We start from the raw sequence: 12,590 nt of genomic DNA on the forward strand, positions 1-12,590 counted from the left end.
TATTTGACAGACAGAAATCACCAGTAGGCAGAGAGGCAGGCAGAGAGAGAGAGGAGAAAGCAGGCTCCCTGCTGAGCAGAGAGCCCAATGTGGGGCTCGATCCCAGGACCCTGGAATCATGACCTGAGCCAAAGGCAGAGGCTTTAACCCACTGAGCCACCCAGGTGCCCCAGAATCTTAAAATTTTATACAGAAGCCTTTAGCTGGTTTCAGCCACATAGACCATCCACATGGTCTCAATGACACATTGCTCTCTCCAGGCTATAACCTTGAAAACAGCTCCCACTCTGAGAATGGTGAGTAGAATATACATTCTAACAGCTGGGGGATGGGTGGGGCGGGCAGGGCGCAGGGAGGGTGTGGAGGTAAGGAGCCCAGTTCCAGCTCCAGGGTCAGTTGGAAGTCACATTCTCTCAGTGATGTCCTCCAAACAAGTTTGTAAAATGAAAGTCATATACGCATCTCCTTTGAAACTCGTTTCCTTGTTATCTTTTTTTAATTTTGTTTTTTTCTCCACAGAAGACACCCAACAAATGTTTGTTGATTAAAATTTACACCAAGCAATTTTAACTTCCTCTGGAACTGTAGACCTTACATTTTTTTCTTCATGAGATTCTCTATTAAGAATACTAATTTCAGTTTCCTAGATAGCGAAATACTTTTTCAAAGAAGCAGAAAAATAGTTGCAGGTGAATGGAAAAGAAGTTACTGACAATAAGATAAATAAAAGTATTTCCAGAGTAGGACTGCATATAATCAAGCAGTAAGTTGTCTTGGCATGAATTAAAAAAGTAAAGAAAAAAAAAAGCTTGATGAATTAGGTTTGTTGAAGGATAATCCCTACACTGAAAAAAAATTGGAAGCTATCGATATTCTTTTATTAATTTGCTTCTAGAATTTATTTATTCAATACTCAATAGTTATTGAATTTCCACTTGTATTCAACTCTATTTTGCTGCTTTTATAATTTTTGCCCTTAATCTCAAGCTTCCCATGTTTTAAAACACAAGAATCATAGTAAGTAATATTCTGACATATAATTTAATTTGGGAAGTTTTTATTAAGAGCTTAATAAAAGCCTAATGTCAATGTAACTCCATGCTAAATATATTGGAGATAGAAAAGAATTAGAGTCCATAATAGCAAGAATTTATCATATTGGAGAAGTAAGACTTACATAATGTAATTATATTAAAACAAATAAAAATATTGACATACAAGATATAAGGCAAATTTTAGCAAAATTTAATATCTGTGATATAAAGTGGTCGCTTGTGAAGGAGAGTTAGCCATACCAATAAACAGAAGTGAGGTGTCCTCACAATGATAAAACTAGACATAGAGTTCTGAGTTTTGTTGAGTTTTGAAAAAGCAGAAAAAGTGTGTATGTTAGAGATACAATAATTCCATATGCTAAGTACAAAGATCTGAATGATCGTGATGTATCTGGGAGAAAGCAAGGGGCTGGGATTGACTGCAGACATGGTAGTGATGGGAAGGAGATGGGTCACCTGGTGGATTGGTAACTAGGGCTAGAATATGAGGGAGAGATCTGTTGTACCAAGACCTGCGTAATCTGGGGGCAACAAGAAGCAAATGGAAAGACGTAAGTCCTTCCATTCTCCCACTTCTGCAATTGCCAAAGGTTAAATCTGTGACTTCTGTAGCAAAGGGAGTAGCCATAAAGAGATTATGGTTCTGGGATGGGTATTTGTGCTTTCCCTGGAGCTCTGAAGGGAGAGGGCAAGTTCTAAGGCAGGTGAAATGAACATTCCCCAGGGTAAAATGCAAAATACTAACAGCATTGTTTAAGAGATAGCTTTAAAAATAATACATAAGGGCACCTGGGTGGCTCAGTGGGTTAAGCCACTGCCTTCGGCTCAGGTCATGATCTCAGGGTCCTGGGATCGAGCCCCACATCGGGCTCTCTGCTCAGCAGAGAGCCTGCTTCCCTCTCTCTCTCTCTGCCTGCCTCTCCATCTACTTGTGATTTCTCTCTGTCAAATAAATAAATAAAATCTTTAAAAAATAATAAAATAAAAATAATACATAAGAAATGGGCAGAGGGGGGCGCCTGGGTGGCTCAGTGGGTTAAGCCGCTGCCTTCGGCTCAGGTCATGATCTCAGGGTCCTGGGATCAAGTCCCACATGGGGCTCTCTGCTCAGCAGGGAGCCTGCTTCCTCCTCTCTTTCTGCCTGCCTCTCTGCCTACTTATGATCTCTCTCAGTCAAATAAATAAATAAAATCTTTAAAAAAAAAACAAAAAAAGAAATGGGCAGAGGACATGAACAGACAGTTCTGCAAAGAAGACATCCAGATGACCAGCAGAAACATGAAAAAAATGCTCAACATCACTTGGCATCAGGGAAATACAAATCAAAACCAAAATGAGATACCACCTCACGCCAGTCAGAATGGCTAAAACTAACATCAGGAAATGGCAGGGAATTGAAGAAAATGTGGAGAAAGGGGATCCCTCCTACACTGTTGGTGGGAATGCAAGCTGATGAAGCCACTCTGGAAAAAAGCATGGAGGTTCCTCAAAAAGTTGAAAATAGAGCTACCCTATGACCCAGCAATCGCACTACTGGGTTTTTACCCTAAAGATACAAATGTAATGATCCAAAGGGGTATATGCACCCGAATGTTTATAGCAGCAATGTCCACAATAGTCAAACTATGGGAAGAACCTAGATGACCATCAACAGATGAATTGATAAAGAAGATGTGATATATATATATGTATATATACATATGGGATTGGGATGGAGACAAACCATAAGAGACTCAATCTCAAAAAACAAAAAGAGGGTTGCTGGCAGGGGGTGGTGTGGAGAGGGTGGTTGGGTTATGGACATCGGGGAGGGTATGTGATATGGTGAGTGGTGTGAAGTGTGTAAGCCTGACGATATACAGACCTGTACCCCTGGCTTAAATAATACATTATATGTTAATAAAAATAATTAATAAAAAGAGTAAAAAAATATAATAATACCTAAGAAAAGTTTCTCTTCCATATTAGAAGTTTATGTATTGTGTCTGTTGGTGTTGGTGAGGGATGTGCTTGTGAGAGTGCAGATAGACAAAGAAGGGAGAATAGCTTTGGAAATGTGTGTACAACTCTAAGAACACCCCATGAAAAGCATCTTCTCTCCAGGCAGGGCTGGACCTGACTTACTGGCTAGTCAAAGCCCATTGGTTGGGAGTGTCTCTTCCCAACTCCCATTCAGTGTTAGCACAGTAGTTGGTCAAAATCAGTGCAGGTGGGAGGATTTGCACCACAGGTATAGACAAGTCCAACAAATCTGGGTTTCTTTATTTGAAAATCAGTTGTTAAACATTTGCCATCATAACACCATCTCTTGGGACTTTCTCTTGGACTAGGCAGGGGAAAGTCACCTCTGGTGGATTCCTTTGCATACTGTATTTCTGCCATTTTCTCTAACATTCTATAACATCTGATTTGTCTAAACAACTTGGAGGCTGTGTTGTGGATATAAATGAGGAAAAGAGCAATGGAAATAAAGCCTGTGATAACCAATATTAAAAGAATCAAGAAAAATGTTTTTGTAGCTATTCATTCTGGTATATTGTCCGCGTGCTTCAATGCTAGAATGATTACATGAGCCCTTAGGCAAGAAATAGTCTTTTCCTCATCTGCCTCTTCTCTACCAGCTGCCAGTGTCTGCTGTTAGCTTCAGGGTACAGAAGGCAAGAGCACATATGGAAAAAAAAAAAAAAGTAGCATGCTTTTTCTGCTCCTTGGAGCCTTGGTCACAAAAACTGAGGTGGCCATTACTGCTGTTCACTCACTATTTCTGGATCTTCACTATCCCATCTCATGTCAGGACTGCATTTACCTGTCCTTTGTGATTAGGAATAGACAAGGCATTCCTTGTGACAAGTTCTGGCCAATGATTTGTAAACAGAAGTGGCATGTATCGCTTCCACGTAGGTACACATTATTGCTAAAGTGATACTCCAGAGATTTTTATCCCAGTAGCAATGTTCAAAATGGTGGATGCTCCATTATCCTGGATCCCTGAGGGGCTATAATGAATAGAACCCCTCTAGAGACCTGCAGAGGACATGGAGGATGAGGTATAAATAATTCTTCAGTAGGTTACTGAGATGTCATGGTAGTTTAATATTGGACCATAATCTACCTTCTTTTGATCGGTGCTCATGTCTGAAGACCTGCTGCATGCACAAAGATAACAAGTTCAAGTTCTGCTACCTGTGGGAAGTCCTGTTCAAGAGGAAAATGCACAATTCATGAAGAAAAAAAAGCTACTAGTGAAGATAACCTTGTAATAGATATAATTATGGCTCCCACTCACTTATGTATAAAACTTGAAAATTAACTTTGAAAGGCATTTGGAATCCCATTGTGAAAACACTCTCTTTCTGGTATTTAAAAAAATATAAAAAAGACTGATTTTTTTACAGATAAGATGTAATATATTATTTAACTTTAGAAAGTTAAAGATACAGAAATAGGATGAGATAAACAGCTAAAACAAACAGTATCATCTCCTTTCCCCAAATAAAACTACAGAGTGAAATGTTGGGTTCAGTTTCACTCCCAATACTTTGGCTGTTCTATCTCAGCAAGATAAGTGAAAATTTATGAGGAAATTAACAATTACATTCATAATAAAAAGGAAGTAGGGGAAATGGTTATTCACCATAGTAGATGAAACATTATTATGAATTTATGAGTTTTATGGCAACATATATTTCCTTTCTTGATTGATAAGATATAATCTTCAGCTCCAAGTTGGAAATATCTTGATGAAGCACTGAGCTTTAAAAATATATATATTTAACTTCAGGGCACCTGGGTGGCTCATTTGGTTAAGTGTCTGCCTTTGGCTCAGGTTATGACCTCAGGGTTCTGGGATCAAGCCCCACATCAGGCTTCCTGCTCAGTAGGGAGCCTGCTTCTCCCTCTCCGTCTGCAGCTTCCTTACTTGTGCTCGTGCTTTCTCTCTGTCAAATAAATTTTTTAAAAAAATTTACAAATATATATATAACACGTCAATAGCTAAATGACAATTTCAATTATATATAGAAACATTTGAACTTGGAAAATTTTCTCAAAGTCAAGATGTTTGGTCTTCTGCAGCTCTGCTGCAAACACAGATGGACAAGACTGCTCTAACTTCATTGGACAGGAGTCAGGGCTTGGAGATTTCAGCAAGCATACATTTAAAAAAGGACATTATTTTCTAAATGCCTTATAAAACCTCAAACTTGTTGAGTGGTCTCAGATTTTGCAGTTTATAGCTGATATTTAAAATATCACATCATCTTTTACTCTCAAAAGTTGTATTGTCAGCCTCAAAAAACACAGCTTAAAAAAAAAATCACAAGTTAATAGTTAACAGACCCCCAGAGTCAAAAAAGGAATAGAAAGTATATACATGGGAAAAATAGTTTAAGAACCTTTGGCTATAACTCTCACATTTAAGAAAACTTAATTAAAGAAATGGCCAAATCATTAAATAATAATAGCTCCTGCTTCTAGGTCCCTGGCTTCAGGGATTTCTCAGAATTTGACAGATTTTTAAGTCAAGAAACTACTGTGAGTGATGTCAAGGGCAATAATTATTTTGTTTATTTGGAAGAAATTGATGTACTTGATAGAACTATATGTACATGTGTGTATTTATGTATGTGTGTGTATAAATGTATTTTGTACTTACAAATGTAGATGATGATAGACAGATAAATTTATCTCCCCAAGACAACTTAATTGTGACACGTAGCAGATTTTTTTTTAAAGGGTGGATATTTTTATTCTAACATTATAAAGATGAAAACAAGGACAAAGAAATAATATTTGCCCAAGATCAAACAATGAAGTAAATGACCATACGTGGAGTTGAACTAAAATCTATCTCCAAAGCACAATGGCGATTGTCACGGGCTGGAAGGAGGGGTTAATGAGAAGTTATTGGTTAATGGGTACAGAGTTTTAGTTTTTCAAGATAATGAGTTCTGGAGAGGGATGTCGGGGATGGGTTGCACAACATTGTGAATGCACCTAATGCCACCGAATTGCACACTCAGAAATGATGGAAATAGTGAAGTCTATGCTGTGTCTATTTCATCACAATTTAAATAAATACAAAAAGAGACACATAACACACAAATCTCTCTCTAATTCCAGTGATTTCCCACTATATTTCACAGAGAAACACCACCAAAATTAGCTTGCCCTTGAGTCAATGACATCTATATAGAAGAATAAGGGATTGCCTAGTTCATGCCCCCTCATGCATGAGGAGGACACTTTGCTCTTGTATTTGATGATAATAGCCAGATCTGAAGGCACATACAGTGTGATGAGATAGGCAGTGTTAGAGAGCACCAAGTTCCTATCTGCAGGCCACCTCCATAATTTCTTTTTTACTGAGACGTGGAATGGTAATACATGCACTTTGTATTGAAATTAATGTCAGTTTAATAAAGATGGCAAGTAAAAGGGATAGAAGGAGAAAGGCACACATCCCTAACTTAACATGATGACCTATACCCCTCATGCATAGACCATTCTGGCTGAAAGAGAATGCGGATATTATTTAGTCCATTCCAAAGGAAACCTTCTGAGTTCCGTAATCAAATGCATGTAGAGAAATACTTGCATAATTTATCCACCACTCATCCCTTGGGGATTCATATTGAAAATTACATCGTCAGATATTTGGGAAAATTCTCTGAGCAAAAACAAAAATACAAAACAGGTTAAACCGGCATTTTCCAAACTAGTTTTTCCTTTTTTTTTTTTAAATGAGTGGTTGCAAGTTCCAGGTAACCCAATTATAAAATGCTTTCTAGTAGATTCCTCATACTTTCTAAATGAGACTGATTGACAGAGGTTTTTAGTTTTCAAGGCAAAATTTTGAGTTACACAAGAATCTAATTTCCTAATTTATAATCCATGCTATTTTTACTAGGCAACACACAAACCTTATGTTTGATACCTGATGGCAGAAAAATCTAATTTTTAGCACAATTTAAGGTAAATTCAGAGAACTTATGCCTTAGCACTCAACAAACCACATAATACATTACTGGTGTTTTACAGAATACATATCAAATAGTAACTTGGTAATATTTTTTCACTGATATTGATGTCTCTACATACTCCATCTTATTTTCATTAAAATCACCAATAAAATGATCATTAACCACTCAGTATCATCATAAGATCACTAGTCCTTTTCCAGAAAGTTTAATTTTCACTAGGCTCTAACAGAGTTTAGGTGATTCAATTTTTATTAATTATTAGTAAGATCATTAATTATTAATTATTTAATTATTAATTTTAGTTTTCATTTACATTTAGTGTATGATACACTGAAAATCATAAAAATAGTCAGGGGGAAAGCAGGGTTTCTTTAAGCAAAGACTTTGCAAACTGGGTCAGCTCTACCCTCTGTAGGATGCATTCTTATTGTAAAAAAATAATAACAAATGTGTATAGTAAAAAGTGCAAATCTTTCTTGAATTATATAGCCCCACTGTTGTATAATACCAAGGCAGTAATTTCTGTTAGCAACTTGGTTTGGAGTTTTTCATACTGTTTTTCTATCCTTAAAAAATATACATAAAAGCATGTGTTTTGTGTTTATTCATGTTTTAAACATATTTTTACATTTTAATATAGTTTATATGTATACTTGTCTTATATATTTTCTGCAGTTTGTTTTTTAAATTATTTTGAAAGAACCATAGATTCACAGGAAGTTATAAACAACCTACTTTTTATTTATTTATTGTTATTATTTCTTGGCTTAAAACAATAGAAATTTATTGGATCATAGTTCTGGAGTCTAGAAGTCTGAAATTAAGGTGAGGGGTAGGGCCAGGTTCCCTCTGAAATCTGTAAAAGATAACCTTTCCATGCCTCTTCTAACTCCCCGTGTTTGCTCGCAATCTTTGATGCTCCTTGACTTAGAGACACTCCAATCTCTGTGTCTGTTGTCACATGTCTGTGTGTCTCTTCCCTGTGTGTTTCCATCTCCATGCCCCTTCTCTTTTTATTAATATTACAGTCATATTGAATAACCATATCTTTTGTTTTAAATTAGAATATGGTTGGCACACAATATTACATTAGGTGCACAACATAGTGATTTGACAAGTCTGTACATTATGCTGGGCTTGCCACAGTGCAGCTACAATCTGCCACCATATAACTCCATTAAAATACCATTGACTATATTTTCTGTGCTTTATCTTCCATCCCTGTGACTTATTCTTTCCTTAACTAGAAGGCTGTATCTCCCACTCCCATTCACCCATTTTGCCCATCCCTCTTCCCCCAGCCCCTCCAGCAACCATGTCACAAATGGCAAGATGTCATCATTTTTTATGGCTGAGTAACATTCCTCTGTGTGTGTCTGTGTGCATGTGTATACCACATCTTCTTCTTTTTTAAGATTTTATTTATTTATTTGACAGAGTGGGACACAGCGAGAGAGGGAACACAAGTAGGGGGAGTGAGAGAGGGAGAAACAGGCTTCCCACTGCACAGGGAGCCTGATGAGGGGCTCAATCCCGGGACCCTGGGATCATGACCTGAACTAAAGGCAGACACCTAATGACTGAGCTACCCAGTGCCCCTGTACCACATTTTCTTTATCAATTCATCTATCTGCAGGCACTTGAGTTGCTTCTATACCTTGGCTATGGGAAATAATGCTGAAATGGACATGGGGTCCATATAGCTTTTTGAGTTAGAAACAACCTACTTTTTAAACTTAAAATGTGATTAGAGATTTTTCCTTAAATATATAAAATTCTACCTCATCCTTATAATAATAGCTGAGTACTGGTTAATCATGTGAATTGGCTATGATTTACTTAATTGTTTATAATATTTCATGTGAGAAAGGCCTGAGGAATGGCACCCCTTGTAGATTAAACCATGCATGCAAGGGATCGTATGCCTCGAGCTGGTGAAGGGGTTGGTGAACCTTAGGAACTGACCAAAGGCCACGAGACTAGAGAGTAAAATACCATGAGGGGCAGAGTGGTATAAGATGAGAAGGCAAGCTGAAGCAGGGGAGAGATCATGCAGAGCCTTGGAGACCATGGCAACAAATTTAGATCTTACTCTAAAGGCAATGGGAAACCATCCAAGAGTTTTAAGCAGTATTGCCACATAATTTCCTATAAATTTTTTAATACATAGGTATAGCTTGAATGTGGAGAATGGACTGGAGGGAGGCAGGAGTTAAAGGGGAAACACTAGTTAAGAAGCTATTCCTGTGATCTAAGCAATAGATGATAGCTTACACTCAGATGATGGTAGTAGAGACATTCACAGATCAGACATACGTGCTTCAAAGGCACAACAAGTACAGATAGATTAAATGCAGGGGACCAGAAAAGGGAAAGTTCAAGAATCACTCCCAGTTTCTAACACTAATAATGGTGGCAATGGTACCATTTATTTGGAATACAGAAACAGTGGGAATAATTAGATTGTGTAGGGTGTGAATGGAATGGATTGGTCTTGTTTTTAGTGTGCAAATTTGGAAATTCCTCTGGCATATTCAAATAGGAAAATTGGATGTGTATATAAATTTAGGGCTCAGAAAACAGTCTAGGTAAAAAATATAAATGTGAGTCACTAGCATATAAATGATTTTAAAAGTCACAGAAATGAGTGGGATCACCAAGCGAAAGGAATCGTAGAAAAAGAAAAATGCAGCCCAGGACGCAGCTTAGAGTCATTTCAGTATGATTAGTTAAGTGGAGAAGACAGTAAAGGAAACTTAGAAGGAGCAAAGTAATAAGAAGAAAAAATAAGAAAGCATGTTGTCTCTAAAGGAGAAAGAGAGATGTTTCAAGGAAGAAATTGTCATCTGTGTGAATCATTGCTGAAAATCTAGCAGGGTGATGTCAGAAAACATTCACTAAATTTGTAGGTTGTTAGTGATTTTAACAAGGATGTTAGTTGAGATATGGGAAGGGAAACCAATATAAGAGTAGATAAAGAGAAAATGAGAAACAAGGAAGCGGAAAGTGTGTGTGTGTGTGTGTGTGTGGTGGTGGGTTAATCATTTTTAAGAAAGAGTCTAGAATTGCACCTGACAGAAGAATTTTTTAAGTTAGAAAATGTATTAGGACATGGTTTTATCTGATAGGAATGTTTTAGAGTGAAAAGTGGTAAGGACTGATAATGTAGGAAAGAGAAAACTATCTCAGGAAATAGTCTTTTGGTAAGTTAGAAGCAATGGCATCAAAATAAGATGCCCATACACTCGTTTCCCCGGAATTGTCCCAGCTTCCACTTGCTGAACTTATTATTAATAATGCTCCCCCCACTCCCACTATACTATTGAAGAAATAAGTTTCCTCTGGTATACAAGAAGAAAATGGGTGAAGAAGCAGACAAAAGCAAGATTTTGTGGTGGGAAATCATGGGATCGAATGGTGGGAAATGATGTCCCAACCATAAGACATACATCAAATGCTGAGTTTGAAGTCTGATGCCTAAGGATCTTTCCTTCATAAGATCCCACCCTGTGGAAACCCATAGGCTTTATGGATTCTTAGTCTGAAAACCAGTGTAACCATGCAAAACACAGTCCATTAAATTCACTGGTTATGGTGACCAGAGAAAAATTATCACTGTCTGTACTCTGACCCTGGTGAAGTTTCCAAACATTGTGGCAGGAAAAGACAAATGATTCTAGAGAAACAGATACTCCAACGATTCTGTTGTTTTGTAATCTTCCAGATGTACAATCCTTGGTGTTGGTTAAAGCTATATCCTGAAGCTTGAATAGGTTTTTCCAGAACACTATTTCGCAGTGGTGCTTACTAGTTAGTCTTCATGTGATCCATCTGAGCTCTTATCAGTATATCTCTATGATGTACAGACAGCAGAGAGGATACTATTCCTACATTTAGCTTACCTACTTGGCAAGACTATCTTATATGTGGCATAGGGATATAATCTTATTAATAGCTGCTCCTTTAATTTTTGTAATAGGTAGTGATATCAGTGCTTGAAGCAGAGTAATTTCCATTCCATTATAAATAATAAAGGTGCTTTATGAGATATAGCATTGGGCCACTCCAGGAGGAATTCTGTCCACAAAGCATTCCCTCAACATGGCATCCAAGAGATCACCAAATCACAATGTTGACACATATGATTCAGCTCTATAGTACAAGCAGCATTATCTTTTTCAGGCTGTTGTTTCTATTCATGAAGAGTAAATCTCTAAACCACAACCAAGAACTTGAAACAAGTAGTTTTTCATAATTTCCAAGTCTATGTGTTGCCTCAAGGTAGAGAGGAAATGAAAGAAAAACCAAGTTATTAGGCTATCTTGATAATATATGTTCCAGTTATCTGTTGCTGTGTAATAAAACCACCCCAGAATACAAGGGTTGACAGAACAAGGGGACAACTTATTGTCTTGTAGTTCTGTGGATTGACTCAGGAGGTTCTCATTTTTGGTTTCTGATTCAGTAGCAGCCAGATCTGGAGCTAACTGAAGATTTGACTGGGCAAGCATGACCGAGACTGCTCATTCGCATGGTGGACCAGTTCTAAATTTATTGACTCTGTTCCAAATTCTCCCTTTTTGCCTGCTCTGCAAAATTGGATCTGAGTCCTGTAAATTTTTATTTTAATTTATTTTTTTTTCCAGCTAGAAGGGAAGGTCTGTCAGTGAAAGTCACTGGAGAGACGTTGTAGGAGGAATGGGTTTGCCTTTCAATTTCTGTGTGCTTGCTCAAGGCTTCTATAAGGCAGACAGCTCCTCCAACATCTGGCTCCTGCAACACAAGGTGGTCAGCAACACCTAGAAAAAGCAACTTTGCCCAAGACACCTCTTGAGTAGTGTTTTTAGTGGAGCACTTCTGGCAAGACATTCCCCTGTGAAGTTTTCCCTGGCTCCCTAGAGGACAGATTGCTGGCAGTTTACAGAAATTCTCTGCCATTCAACACCTGTATGTTCTCCAACAAAGTCTGGAGATCTCAGTCCAAGCCAGGGAGGAGGGTGGGAAAGAGAGTTGGCTCTTCTTTTGGCACTTTTTCCCAGCCCTATGGGGAATTCTTATTATATATGACACTAAATAATATATCTGCTATTGTAAGATATGTTGGCTCTGATATATTCTTTATTTTTTATATTTCTTTGTTGATACTAATCAGCCCCTCATATATTTAATCCTATGTTATAATCTATAATTCTTTTTTTAAGATTCTATTTCTTTATTTGACAGAAAGAGAGAGAGAGAGAGAGAGAGAGAGAGCAAGCGCACACGCAAGGGGATTAGCAGGAAGAGGGAGAGGGAGAGGACCCCAAAATCATGACCCGAGCCAAAGGCAGATGCTTATTCGACTGAGCCACCCAGGTGACCCTAATTTATAACTCTTTTTTTTTTAAAGATTTTATTTATTTATATGACAGAGTGAGTGGGGAGAGGGGCAGAGGGAGAGAATATCCAAGCAGACTTTCACCTAGGGAACCCAGTGTGGGACTCAGTCTCATGGCCCATGAGTTCAGGACCTGAGCAGAAACCAGGAATCAGACGCATAACCAACTAAGCCACT

The sequence above is a fragment of the Mustela lutreola genome, chromosome 3, assembly GCF_030435805.1.
Source record: "Mustela lutreola isolate mMusLut2 chromosome 3, mMusLut2.pri, whole genome shotgun sequence".
In the NCBI taxonomy this organism is placed as follows: Eukaryota; Metazoa; Chordata; class Mammalia; order Carnivora; family Mustelidae; genus Mustela; species Mustela lutreola.